The sequence below is a fragment of the Hyaena hyaena genome, unplaced genomic scaffold (genome assembly GCF_003009895.1).
Source record: "Hyaena hyaena isolate Hyena2069 unplaced genomic scaffold, ASM300989v1 scaffold_518, whole genome shotgun sequence".
Lineage (NCBI taxonomy): Eukaryota > Metazoa > Chordata > Mammalia > Carnivora > Hyaenidae > Hyaena > Hyaena hyaena.
This window is the reverse complement of record NW_024081151.1, coordinates 1,210,200-1,225,075: the sequence shown is the minus strand read 5'-3', so window position 1 is coordinate 1,225,075 and position 14,876 is coordinate 1,210,200.

The following is a 14,876-nucleotide window of genomic DNA, read 5'->3' as shown; positions in this document are numbered from 1 at the left end:
GCACTGCTTTAATTAGCAGCTGCATTGATCCTTGAACTTCCCCACGTGTTCTGCTGTGGGGGGAGCACACCTCATTTAAGTAAAGGGCTCTTCTGAAAGAGTCACTTGTCAGCACAGCACATTTTCTGGATGCCAGCAGGTTGGCCATTCATCAAGGCGCCAGCATTTGTTGACTGCTGGTAATAGATTTCTGTGTTTGTTTTATGAAGATTTTCATTCCCTTATTTTGAAGAACTTTGGCAGCCCTTAAGTGAGGACAGCTCAGAGTGAGACATGAACTTAGGAGCAGCAAACAGGCCCATGGTGCCCACAGACGGCTTGCTCTCTCCCTGGGTTGGTGGTTGTTGAAATTCCAAGAAAACAGGTTTGGTTGGCTGAAGTAGAAGCCATCCTGTCCCACCATGGGGAGCACTGGCTCTCAGAGATATCTGGCAACCTGTGCTTGGCATTATTTCAGGAATCCTGGAGGGTCTAAGCTTGCTAGAGTTGTGAGGGTTGGGGGGAGGATATTTCCACAGAGGTCCCAGAGGTGCCAGGGCCAAGATTATAGCCAGCACTCAAAGACTTTTCAAGATTCTGATTTAAGTAAGACCTTATAGGTAGAAGTTGGTACTAAGCATTCTCTCTGGTACATCTCAGTGTAAGCCTGGTTTTGTGGAATGAGCACTGGACTGGGAGTTCTCAGAAAGCAGGTGTCTGGTCATCTACCTGGATGAGTGATTTTGGCTGTGTCACTCTTTGCGTAGCTGTAAAATGTGGCAGGTGGATGAAGGTTTCTTAGAGTAGCCAGTTTGGGGAAGTGGGGACGGGAGCCCCATGGGTGAGGCAGATTTCCACACATCTAGTAGCACCAGCAGAACCGCCCGTAGCTATGCTGTCCCCACACTACAGAGAACACCGGGAGGGACTTGCATGTCAATGGCAAGCAGGAGAGACCTCATGGAGTGTGACAAATGAAAAATTTTAAAACGACATTTACTTTTACAAGTCAGACATTTAAGTGGGTCCTTTTTATGGAGCATTTTCAATTTTTATATCACCTAAGAGACTTTTGCATTTCTTACAATTCTTCTTGCACATTAAAAATGAATTATAGTCTCATCCATTTTTAGAAAAGAATTTTGAGGAATTTGTAAAACAGACAAAGGCCACATGTGCCCTGAGACAGTCTAATAATCTGAATGGGTTTCTCCCCGTGATTGATACACTAGTACTAGTGACTGAGGAAAAGAAATTAAATGTCAAAATTTTAGTATGAACCTAGTGTTTGATATCATTTGTAAATATTTTTACTGTCTCTCACACTGTTTAATGTGATTTTTAATGTTTCTTGGAGGCAAGTCACATGGACAGAAATAAGCAAACAGTGGTAGGTCAGTGTTCTGAGCCTCGAGTGCCCAGGCGCACTCATGTGATGGGTCCCAGAATCACAGCCGCCAGGGTTTTGTGCCAGGCTTAGAGCTAACTGGTTCGCATGTACTAACTCACTTAATTCTCCCAACAGCACTGTCAGGAAGCACTGTCTTGCCTTCTGCAATTATAGAAGGATGGTCTGAATAGTTCAGGAATGTGCCGCGGTAAAGGGTTATGAATGCCGGCATCCTGGCCCAGAGTCCTTGCTGGGTACCATAGTGCTTCTTGCTGCCTGGTGGCACTAAGGCTGGCCTTGACCTTCCCTTCTGGTTTTTATGACATAAGGTTTTGACTGATAATTCAGCAAGCTCTGTAAACTACCCTGTTTAAGTGCAAGTTTCTTGAGAAGAAGACCCAGGTTTGGTTTTACATGTAACAGGTACTAATATGATGCTTGCTGGATGATTGACTTGAATTGAATGGCGTGACCTCTGCACTCCACACTCCAGGGAAGAATTTGAGGCTGACTTTCTCTTACAGTGCTTAGCACTCATGTGGGCTATGCCGCGCTCCTGATGCCAGTTGGAGAGCATCAGATTCCAGAATTTGGTCAATATGTAGCTAATCTGGACAATAGCAATGGGCAGGGAAAGGAGAAAGGTCTCTCTTCTGGGTTGATTTGGATCGGGATTTCCGTTGCCTGTGTCCCCTTCAACAGTGCTTCACCCAGTTCTGGAGATTCCCCCCAGCCATCAGACACCTTGCACAGGTATCCACTGTTTAAAAAGCTGCAGGGAGACGGTAACGACAGGGCTCACAGGTCTGTGAGGGACCTGGAAACGACAGGAACAGTGGAGGGCGCAGGGAGCGTTTACCTCAGAAAGAGGCGCTTTCACCTGCATTAGTAATGTAATTCACATGGCCTTTTATGAATGAGGCAGTTAATTTGTGGATGTTTTGGTTCAGAAAGTTCATTTTCCTGGTATTCCATGGCATATATGAAATTGAGGACAAAGTGCCCTGACCACAGTTACTGTAGGAAGTTAAAAAGAAAATACTATAAATAGTATATTCTGCCAGTTCTCCATAATGGGGGCAGTAATGTGATTCTCTGATTCACAACTATTTTCCCAGCACCTAGAACAGCACCAGACATGGGGCAGGTTCTGGGACATACTCGTCAGATGACTGTGAATGAATGAAATGTGTTGGTTACTTTAAAACCCTGCAAGTTCCTGACATGTCATTGCCTTCACTAGGAAAGCTTTAGTGGTTTTAAACTTAAAAAAAAAATGAAATCTTATATAAAACTTGAATATTTAGATAAATATTTTTAATTAATAAATGTTTTTAATTAATAAGTCCAAATATGTAACTTTCCCTTATTTTATAGCCAGTTGATGATAGCTATGAAGATGTTATGTGACAAATGAAATATCTGAAATCCAGGGCTCCGAATGACAGCTTGCAGGCACATAGCAGCCTGAAATCCAATTTATTTCTGTCTCCTATTTTGCTTGCCCGATAGTGTATCAAGAAAATATTGGTTCACACAAAAGTAGTTTGCCTTGCAATCCCAGGATACTCCTCAATGAAAGTGATTCAGGAGCTTGACAGAACCTGTAGAAAATGTTTCAAAGTTGAATCATTTACAATATTTACTTGCTCATAAGCCTCTTCATCAGCTTGTCAGATCAGAAGTACTGCAAACTCCAGACAAATGCTGAGGGTATCTATGGTAGGGCTAAGTTGGTAGGCATTCATTTGTTACCGACCACTAGTCAATCTGCCATGAAGGGAAGATACCATGTGGGTTTGCCTGATCTTTGCTGTAGTATACTGGGATATCCATTCAAACCCAAATGCTCTCCCATGCTTGCAGAATCTTAAAATTGCAAAGAACATTGAGGGTCGAAGGGAAAAGGGTAGGTAGCAAAAAAGCCTAATTAATGAATGGGACTTGGTCTGAATTAAGCTTTCACTCATTCATCCATTTGTTCATTGGTTCATTCTGAAGTACCTGTTGAGTGTCTGCTGTAAATAAAGAGCTACCCTCTTTGAAGGGTTAAAATCCAGCTGCTGGGGATATAAAATCTATATTAAGGGAAAATGGGGAATGCAAGAGTAGGATAATGTAGTTCAAACCACTCTGAGGGAGCACAAAGACAATAATTAGTATAGTGTGGAGGTGGTTAGTGAAGGTTTTGCCAGTTGCCAGTTCTGTTTTTTTCTTTAAGTTTATTTGTTTATTTTGAGAGAGAGAGTGTGCTAGTGCAAGCGCAAGTTGGGGAAGGGGCAGAGAAGCAGAGGAGAGAGAGAATCCCACGCAGGCTCTGCACTGGACAGGGCTAGATGCCACGAACCATAAGATCATGAACTGAGCAGAAATCAAGAATCAGACACTTAACCGCTTAATTTACTAAGCCACCCAGGTGCCCCTAGTTGCCAGATCTTTGAATTGCTTTAAAATAGTTAGGGAGGCACTTGGGTGGCTCTGTTGGGTAGAGACTCTTGATTTCGGCTCAGGTTATGATCTCACGGTTTGTGGGTTCAAACCTCATGGCAGGCTCCGTATTGACAGGGTGGGATCCACTTGGGATTCTCTCTCTCTCCTCTCTCTCTGCCCCTCCCCACTGACACTGTCTCTCTAGCTCTCTCAAAAAAATAAATAAGCTTAAAAAAATAGGAATACACTTGGTATTCATCACTTATCTACACACACACACACACACACACACACACACACAATACAGATTCACTGTTTCCCAGAATGGATTTAGTTTCACAAACCTGGGAAGTCAAGAACAACATCAGAGAAGAACATTGTTTGACTGAGATCTTTTGGGTTGGCCTTAGCTGCACGCCATCCAGTAATGAGTGACTCAATTTATTGTGGGTCAAACTGGAAACACAAATTAGGTCAGCTGAAAAATTTATACACATTATGAGTGCTTTGAGTTATGGGGCAACTTTACTTTACCCAATAACTTCAGGTCTATTTGAATTTGAATCAGCTGCCAAGTAAATATTTAAAGTTGAATAGTTGTTGCCAAGGAAGCTCATAATGATTTCTGAATGGTAATTGCCTTTATTTCTCCTCCCCAAGCCTGGAGAACATGAATGTACTTGGGAAATAGGAAAGAAGAAACATATTTCAAAACAGAATAAATTGTTTGTTTACAGATTGAAGACTATGAACTACAACCTGTTTCACTTGAGGAAACTGTAATTTTTACACAGGAAAGAAAACACTGTATTTTCTTGCAGTTCTGGCCATCTTCATTTCCTTCTCAGGCTACGGTTGTATCCTCATTGCTCAGATGATCATGACTTCCAGGAGACAGAAAAGAATTAACAATCACTTAATTATTAATCCCCCATAATTGGAACTGAAGACTATAAAATGTAAAAGATGAGAAGTGAGCAGACTGGCGGAAAGGGAAGGAAGCAGGGCTGTGGGAACTGCTTCGCTGTTAACCCTTTAATTAAGCAGCTCCTTTGACCTCACTCTTGGCTCTCTCTCTGTGGCCGGGCTCCCCTGGTGCTTCTGTAGGGAGGAGGAGAGATGTGTAGGTCAGACTTGGTCATGGGTGGGGGCTGTGGTTTCGAGGTCTAGCTGGAGGCCCAATTCACACATGAGGTACAAGGTCAAGTCAGGTCAATAGGAACCAGCCTAGGCAAGCAGCAGCTGCTCTATTGCTTTGAGTGCTTTTCAGTTTGGAAGAACCGAGAAGAGCAGCTTCTCTCTGAATCATTGCTTTCCCAGGCTTATGAATTTCAGAACCTCTTGTACTTTCTCCATTGCTTTCCAAACACGGGCTTGTTTCAGGCTTCCCTGCACACAGATTGCAGTGATGTGGGCAAACAATTTTGACAAGTTATGCAGCTTTGCGAAAAAGCACTTTAGGCTTACCAGGACACGCACTGTTGTTGGTCTCTTTGCAGGGTGGTGGTGGTAGAAGCTATGGCAAGTAAACACCTGAGAGGCAAACTGGGGTCTGGAGGCCCGCTGGTGCGGTGGGGCCCAGCGTGTCAGTGAGCATGCGTCTGGCATTCTGTGCGGACCTTCTCGTCAGGTATGTAACTCTCAGATGGTCATTGTCTGTCTGGGTTCTAGAAACAAGAAAAAAAGTATGTCATTCATGGTTTTTCACTCATATCTTCCACATTTAAGTTCCCAAATCATTTAGTGAGTGCATTTGCATACAGAGTGCTGTGGAAGGGTGAACAAACTGACGATTGCCACTCTGTCTTTTGGGAGTTACCTTCGAAATTGGGACTGGAAGTTCATGAATGCTGATATACATGCTTATGAAACAGCAGAGGAAGGACAAGTGAATACTTCCTAAAGAGGGGAGTGGACAGGACACTCTGTCGCTTCTCACTCTGATTTTCAAAGGGGCTGGTGTTCTGCAGCAAACTTCCCTGGTTTTCTTTTGATAAGGTTTTCTGCCACCTTTGAATTCTCTTCAGCCTCCTCTGGCTGAAGGATCTTGTTCTGAGTTTCCTCTTGTACAAGATTGTGGGTCTAATCATTAACTTGGAGCCTGCATGCTTCTTGCCTTCAAAGAGTAACTCCTCGCACCGAGGTGGGCCATTGTGGGGAAGGAAATCAAATATCTTTAAAGACAGCAAAAAAAAAAAAAGAACTGAATGAGTTTGAAATAAGCTCTTTAGGGGTGCCTGGGTGGCTCAGTCCATTAAGCGTCTGACTTCAGCTGAAGTCATGATCTCACGGTTCGTGGGTTCGAGCCCCGTGTCGGGCTCTGTGCTGACTGCCAGCTCAGAGCCTGGAGCCTGTTTCAGATTCTGTATCTCCGTCTCTCTCTCAGCCTCCTCTGTTCACGCTGTCTCTCTCTCTCAGAAATAAATGAAACATTAAAAAAAATGAAATAAGCTCTTTAAAAGTAAGAGAAGACAAATGATCTGATGTTTACTTTTAAAATTAAGGACTCTATAAATGTACACAGCACTTTACTGAATACATATGACAAATGATAAAATAAACGTCAACACTCTGTCTTGGCCAGCGAAAGGAAAGAGAAGGTAGAGTGAATGTTTAGATAGGGAAATAAAGAACTTGGAAAAGAGGCAGATCCAACTTTAATGTTTTCCAAAATCCTGAAAAATGAGTTCTGCATAGCAAGGCAATGTATGTAGCTCTGAGGTGGTACGTTGCTTTGGAAAGACCACAGCTTTGTGACCAGAGAGAGCGGGGGGGGGGGGGGGGGGGGGGGGGGGGGGGGGGGGGGGGTGTCAGCTCCAGGTGTTCTTGGTAATCATGAGCGCGTGACTTAGCTACTTTCAGCCTCTGTTGCTTCATTTGTTTACAACAAGCAATAAGAATAACGTGCATAAAGAATTTGACTCAAAGGAGCCCCTAAATAAAGGTTAAAACCTGCCTAGCTAGAGACTACATTTCCCAGCCTCCCTTGCAGCTAGGTGTGTCTCTGTGATTAAATTTTGAATGTGAGGGGAAATGATTTGAGCAGTCACTGCCTCACTTGCTGAAAAGAATTACTCATACTAAATTTCCCTTGTTTCTTATTTCTCTGGGATAGAAACAGATTTGAAGCTAACCCTACTTTGACCAGGCAAATGAGGACAATGGTCACACAACAAAGTCAGAATAGGAGGAGTCTGGGCTGATGAATGGTTAGAGCTATCCCTTCAGCTGAGATTGAGTGGACTGAGATGTCAAAGAGACCAAAAGTTGTATCTCATTGTTAGAAAGAAGCTGTCATAGTGGCTTACTTTTACCTTAGCTAATACAGAAGTATTTTATTTTCTTTTTTATTTGTTTAAAATATATTTATTTTTGAGGGAGTGTGTGCATGTGTTGGAGAGGGCCAGAAAGAGGGAGACAGAATCCTAAGCAGGCTCCTGTACTGTCAGTACAAAGCTGGAAGTGGGGCTCAAATTCACTGATGGTGAGATCATGACCTGAACTGAAATCAAGAGTCATAGGCTTAACTGATTGAGTCACCAGGCATCCCCATACAGAAGTATTTCAGACATATATTGGTGGGATAGTCACCAGTTTCCAGGCAGCTTCTGAAAACAGACATTGAGGATGTCCAGAACTGGAATTGTGAGATACAAGCTCCCAGGACACACAGGTATTTCCTCTTCCTGAAGATTCTCTGCCTTGGCCTTCAGGCTTTCATGTTACTCCCCACTCCACCCCTTGTCAGGTGAGTCAGTGCCAGCTCACAGCGTGGGGGTACTCATGGGGGCAGCTCCATGGTAAAAGTGTGAGTGGGAGAATCTGGGGGTAAGTGGGAGTAAGTGGCCCTCTTCAGGGGTGCATATCTCTGTGGGATTGTTAATGCTAAAGAGAGGAGCCAGAATTAGGTGTCCCTTGAGACTTACATTGCTTTCAAGGGAGTATCACAGCTCTTGTCAAAATAATGCTATGTAAGAGTTTATTGTAGGCAGGATAATGGCTCTCCAAAGATGTCCATCCAGGTTCTATTTTAAAGAACTTGTGAATATGTTAGGTTACCAGGAAAAGGAGTTGGGGTTGCAGATGAAATTAATGTTGCTAACCACCTGACCTTAGGGTGGAGGGATCACCCTGTGTTATCTAGGTGAACGCAGTGTAATCACATGCGTCCTTAAGGGTGGAAGAGGAATCAGGAATAGAGGACCCATGAGGTAGCAGCATGAGAAGAACATCTGTTCTGGGCTTTGAAGGTGGAGGAAGGGGGCCATGAACCAAGGAAGGTGAGGGGCCTCTAAGAACTTGCTATTGGCTGAATGTATTCTCTCACAATTTATATATTTTAATCCCACAGGCTAATGTGATGAGGCATTAGCAGGTGGGCCCCTTAGGAGGTGATTAAGTCATGAGGGCAAGTCCTCATAAATGGGATTAGTGCTCTTATAAACGAGACCCTCCAGAGTTCCCTCAGCCGCTCTGCCATGTGAGGACATACCAGGGAGTCTGTGACCCAAAGAGAACCCTCACCCAACCATGTTGGTCCTCTGATCTTGGACTTGCAGTCTTCTAGAACTGTGAGAAATAAATTTCTGTTGTTTATAATCTCTTCTGTCTGTGGTATTTTGCGAGAGCAGCCTGAGTAGACTAAGATAGAGCTGGAAGAGGCAAGGAAATAGATTCTCCCTACAGCTTCCAGAAGGAACACAGCTCTGTTGACACCTTAATTTTAGCCCAGTGAGACTCATTTTGGACTTCTGATTTCCAGAACTATGAGATAATAAATCTGTGTTGCTTTAAGCCACTACATTTGTGGCAATTTGTTACAGTTGCCACAGAAAACAAATACACTGCCCTAATAATTATCAGAGGTGATTACCAATATTTGTGGATTTAGTTCTCAGACTCTGTTCTCAGGAATAGATAATTTTCCAACAGCCAATTTGGGGAAGATATCGGAACAAAACCCCAGGAATGGACAGGTCATTACAGGTGGAGACCTGGAGCAGTAGCATTGCTCTGTTCACTTTGTGACAAAGAAAGCAGTTTTCCTGACCCCACTTTTTTCTCACTTACACTTTGGTGTCTGGTCTTTCTCTGTTTGTAAGAGAATTGCATGTCTTTCATAGAAAGGTGTGACCTTTATGTATATCCATTTATAAAAGTGTGGTTGGTTGAGAATCACTAAAACATTATGGAAAACAAAACCCAGCATGGATAAGGATTATTTCAGCAAAGGTTAATATACCAAATTAAAATTAAAATCAGTCATTTATTATAATAGTATGAAAACCAAAGAGATTTTCACATGGTAGCTTAACCTTGAAGCATAACCATTTAAGCATATTTATGTCATTTGTTATTCTACGTGGTAAAGTATGCAAAACTATAATGCTACCAATTTGAAGATCTAACTTAAATGTCCACATCGTAGGGTAGAGCTTATTCCTAATTTAAGAGTGTACATTGTAATTATTTAAATATGATGCCTGGTAATCTTAAATGCTAAAACAGATGCTGGAATCAAAGGACACCTTCCATTAGCCAAGGTTGTTATCACATTTTTAAGTTTTAGATTTTTAGAGAAGCCCAAGAAATAAAAGAGCAGCACTTGGTTTCCTAAGTTCCAGAACTTCTAGTAACTAGAAATCAACTAATATTGTTTCGGGAAGCGTATGAGAGAAGTAAAAAGAGCCAATTTGTACTATCTTGGGAGTGAAGTTCAGAGTTTCAGTCAGAGATGTGTGTTCAAGAAAAATGCTAGTAAGAAAAACAATGCGGTCTCCCCAACATGTGCAGCAGCTTAATACAGAAAGCTATTTTTATTGTATAAAGTGAAGCATAATTGTTTTGAGCATTTTCTTAGAGATTCTGTGACTAAAGAAAAATAGAGTACAATGTACTGTGTTTAGTGACACAGACACATCTTTAGGTCTGCTTAGAGTTGGAGTCCCTCCATCTCTGCACACATGTCAGGGGAAACAGTAGAGGGAGAAATGACAAGTGTAAATTTTGAAAAGGGAGAGAATTTAGGGAATTAAGAAAGATCATAGCTAATGCCAAAAGGTGCCAAGGAAACTGCCCGTAACATTTAAAAACATGTTGCTTTTTAGAGACCTAGAAAAAGTAAAAGCAATAAAACCAGAAAACCTACTCCATCAATTCTATAATTGTTTTATTTAAAAGCCCATCTTTGAAACGTTGGCAGCTTTCTCATGTGCTCTCTGTAATATTTATTGAGTTAAATCTCTTTGTTCACCTCGGGGAATGTGTACACTTTTCCAGGTCACTGAGGCAATGATTCCCTATATGAGGCTCTGAAGTCAGAAAAGCTAAATCTGCTTCCAGTGTTCATTTGATCTCTGTTACTCTAGTTAATCAGGAGTTTATGGAGGGATCTAAAGTGCTAGTGCCACCATTATCGGGTTGTTTTAATTTTCCCTGGCATATTAGACTGCATTTTTCCCGTTACATCTGGGGCTGCTGTTGCTATTGTATTGAACATTCTAGTTTTCAAGGAAGAACTTACATAGCGAGAGATCCTAGATCACCTACTCCAATAAAGTGATTCTTATACATTATATGTATAAAGAGCGAATAGAGAGAAACCTTCACCAGAGTCAGAAAAGGCAGGCACAATAATTTAAATTTTACAAGGATATCTTTGCAGTTTTGGGGCCTCAACCTCATTTGGACCTCGTTATTTTCACATCAGTAAATATACTTTTGTTTTTAATTAAGACAGAAATTTAGCAGTGGTTTGTTTTTCAGACTGTTTTCCCCCCAGACAGCACATTTTCCAGGTGGTGCCTCTGACCATCATGATCTTGGATAGCAAACTTCCTTTAACAATATCAGGGTGCCTTCTGGTTTTGTTCCTTCACTATGGAAACCACTGTTTTTGATCTTTTACTCTCTCCAATGTCTTGATGTCTTCAATGCTAACTGAACATCTCTACCTGGATATGATAATAGTATCCAAACTCAATCTGAACTCACTATTGCCCACCCCCCAAATTGGTTCCTCTTGCTGTTATTAATTTACATCACCATCTACTCATTTACCCATTCGGGAAGCCCGAGAGTCATTCTCACATCCTCCACCTCCTCCACAAAGTTACAGAGCCCTGTGGATTCAGACTACTCCTTATCTCCTGTTTAATTCCCTCTGCTCCTCTTTGGCTCCTTTGCAGCTGTCTTAACTCAAGCCAACAGCAGTGCCTACATTCTTTTACTAGTCTGCTTAGTTCCTAATTTCAGTCTAAGCCCTTTCCATTCTATCATCCACCTGGAAGTCAGATAGATGTATCTAAAATGCAAATGAAATCTTATTATTCTATTTCAAATTCCTTGGTGACTCCTATAGTACCGTGCTCACATTCCTTCATGGACTAAACAAGGCACTTTAGGATTTGACCTCCATCTATTTTTTCCAACATAGTTTCCATTACTTATTCCTGCCCCCGTACATCGGGATAGTCATTCCTACAGTACCGCTTACAAATCCTTGTAACTACCTGCCAGTACACACCCCTGGGTCTCAAAGTCAGTAGTAATTCTGCTTGGAATAAATGCCCCTTCCCACCCTGCCAAATGGAGATCTCCAGCTTTACGTCATCATTGGCCTTAATTAATACATAACATTTCAAAATGTTTATTTTCTGTCTTCTCTACAGTTTACTGTCGTTTAAAAGTTTCATCATTTCCCCTTTCTCCGTTAAGTCTTCAGTTCACGTGGAATTCATTTTTGTGTATTGTGTGCTAGAGGTTTATCTTCATTTTTTCCCTCACATAGATAAACAATTGTCTGTATAACACTTATTGAAACATTTCCTCCCTGATCTACAATGCTACTGCTTCACAACTCAAGTTTATATGCAGGGGTGTATCTGCCTGTAGATTCTATATTCCATCCCTTTAGTTTTCTTTCTTATGTTCTGGTTCTGCACTGTATTAATTAATGTAACTTTAGAATATTTTTTTGATATCAGATAGGGCAATTTACGATCCTGTTGTCAGAAGATAGACTTAGTTATTGTTGGAAGATAGACTTGGTTAGTTTTGACCCTTGATCTTCCAGGCAAAGTTTAGAATTGACATGTTGAATTTCACTGAAAGCCTTTGGGAATTTGATAGATTTGTCTTTAGCCTACATATGAATCTGAGGAGAATTCGCATCTTTGTAACGTTCAGTTTTTCTACGCATGAAGATGGCACATATCTCAACTTTTTAATATCTTCTTTTATGTTTTCCAATCAAGTTTTATAACTTTCTTCATAAAAATATTACAAACTTTAATTTATCATGAAGTCTGGGTTTTATATACATTACTGTATTATTTAAGAATCATGATAGTTTTCTCTCTTCCTTTTGAATTCTTTTTAACTTTTTCTAAGACCTTTGATACAATGCTAAGTAAAAGTTGTCATGGAGGGAAGCTTTGTCTTATTCTTCATCCTCTGGCTTCTATCAAGATTTTCTATTTGTCCTTGGTCTCATGTAATTTGAATACAACAGGTTAGGTAGTTTGTTGTTGTTGTTGCTATTTAAGAAAGTCTTGCTTAGTGTTTTTAAGATTCTTGAATCTGTGGTTTGTCTATCTGTCCTTAAAAAGGACATCCAGATGGCCAACAGACACATGAAACGATGCTCAGCATCCCTCCTCATCAGGGAAATACAAATCAAAACCACACTTTTAGCCAGTCAGAGTGGCTAAAATGAGCAAAACAGAGAACTCTAGATGCTGGCGAGGATGTGGAGAAATGGGCACCCTCCTTCACTGTTGGTGGGAATGCAAACTGGTGCAGCCCCTCTGGAAAACAGTGTGGAGGTTCCTCAGGAAACTAACAATAGAACTCCTCTATGACCCAGCAATAGCACCGCTAGGAATTTACCCAAGGGATACAGAAATGCTGATGCATAGGAGCACATGTACCCCAGTGTTAATAGCAGCACTCTCCACAATAGCCAAAACATGGAAAGAGCCTAAGTGTCCATCCACCGACGAATGGATCAAGAAGATGTGGTTTATCTATACCATGGAATACTACATGGCAATGAGAAACAATGAAATCTGGCCATGTGTAGCAACATGGATGGACCTTGAGGGTGTTATGCTGAGCGAAACAAGTCAAGCAGAGAAGGACAAATATCATATGTTTGCATGTATAGGAAGATTAGGAGGAACTTAACTGAGGACCATGGGGGAGAAGAAGGGGGGGAAATAGTGGGGGAGAGGGAGAGAGGCAAACCATGAGAGACTCTTGAATGCTGACAAAAACTGAGGACTGATGGATGTGGGGGGGAGGGGGGAGATGAGCATGGAGGAGGGCACTTGTGTGGGATGAGCACTGGGTGTTATATGGAAACCAACTTGACAATAAACCATTTGTAAAAAAAAAAAAAAAAAAAGGAAAGTTCTTGGCCGTTATCAGTTCAAATATTTCTTCCTTCTACTCTTATGTCTTCTGGCATGACAATTATGAGTTGGTTATACCTTTTGAAGTTGTCCCATTGTGTTTGGAAGTTCTGTTCTCTTTCGTTCTGTTTTCTCTTTGCATCTCAGTTTAAGAAGTTTCTATTGACCTATTTTCCTTAAGTTTGCTGATTGTTTCTCAAGTGTGTCAAGTCTACTGATGAGCTCATCAAGACATTTATCATTTCTTTTACTGTGTTTATACCTTATAGCATTTTCTCTTTATTCTTCCTTAAGGTTTCCACCTCTTCACTTAACATTACCCATTTGAATCTGCATATTGGCTACTTTTTCCATTAGAGCCCTTAACGTAATAATTATAGTTACTTTAAATTTCCTGTTTGATAATTCCATTTGGTCTGCCATATCCGCGTCTGGTTCTGATGGCTGCTTTCTCTCTTCAGATTGTGTTTATCTTCAGATTGTGCTTTTTTCCCGTGTCTTTTGGCAACCTTGTAATTTTCGGTTTTTGTTGTAAGCAGAACATATTGTATCAGAGAACAGAAACTAATTTAATAGGCCTCCAGTGTGTGGATTTATGCTACTCTTGCTAAGAGTTGGGTTAGTTTTAATGTTTATTGTAGTTACCATTGCAGGGTCCTCAAATTCTGCCACATCCTTGTTTTTGTCTCTTCTCTTTGTCTTGGGGCCTCCCTATGAGCTGCTCCCCAGAGAGAGCCCTTGTCTTGAAGCTCTTTTGGCTGAAATCCACTATTATTTTACTGAAACCCAGTTGATGCTGTGGTGGGGGAGGAGTAGTGTCATATCATTTTTTTTAAAGTAATCTCTTGACCCAGTGTGGGGCTCAAACTCATGACCCTGAGATCAATAGTTGCATGCTTTCCTGGCTGATCCAGTCAGACATTCTAAGTAAGCTTTATGTAATCTTCTGATCAACTCTTAGTCTTTTAGTGAGCCTGTGTTACCTCTTCCAGTGGTTTGCTTTTTATTTTCTCTGCTCCCTTCCCCAGCTGTAGCATTTTGAATCCATATCCCTGTTTGCTATGGTTTTCATTTTTTCCTCTTGAATGAGACAGGAAGGCTGGAGGAGGGCTGGGACAGGGAAGAATTCCTTTCCCCTATCTGGGATAAGGTTTCAAAATCATGCTAAGGCCAAGTCCTTTGCCTTGGAGAGTAGCCCTATTTAATGGAGGTGTCTCTGAGAAGATTTTTATGAGGATTACTCCTACCCTCCCCTTGCCAAAGCCACAGGAGAATCTTTCTCCAGTTTTCAGATCCTCCTGGAGAGAAAGCTCATTAAAATGTAGGGGGGCCAAAGACCCTGGCCCCAGGAGAAATTCACCTCAAAGTTTGCAACTCTCATGTCTGCGCTTCTCTTTCAGCTGTTGTCAAAATTACTACTTAATTGTTCCTATCAGTTTATGGCTCTAGCAACTTCTCTTGTAGTAAGGAAGTCTCAGGTCTCATATCTTTCTGCATGTGCCTCTCTTTAGGTTTTGGGGTGGTAATTAGTCTCAAAACCTCTGTTGTCTGATAGGTCCAAGAAAAGTTTCTGATTTTCAGTTTGTCCAGCTTTTTCTTCCTGTAACGATGGGAGTGACATCTTCCAAGCTCCTTACCTCTTGAAGCTGAAACCACAAGTGTCA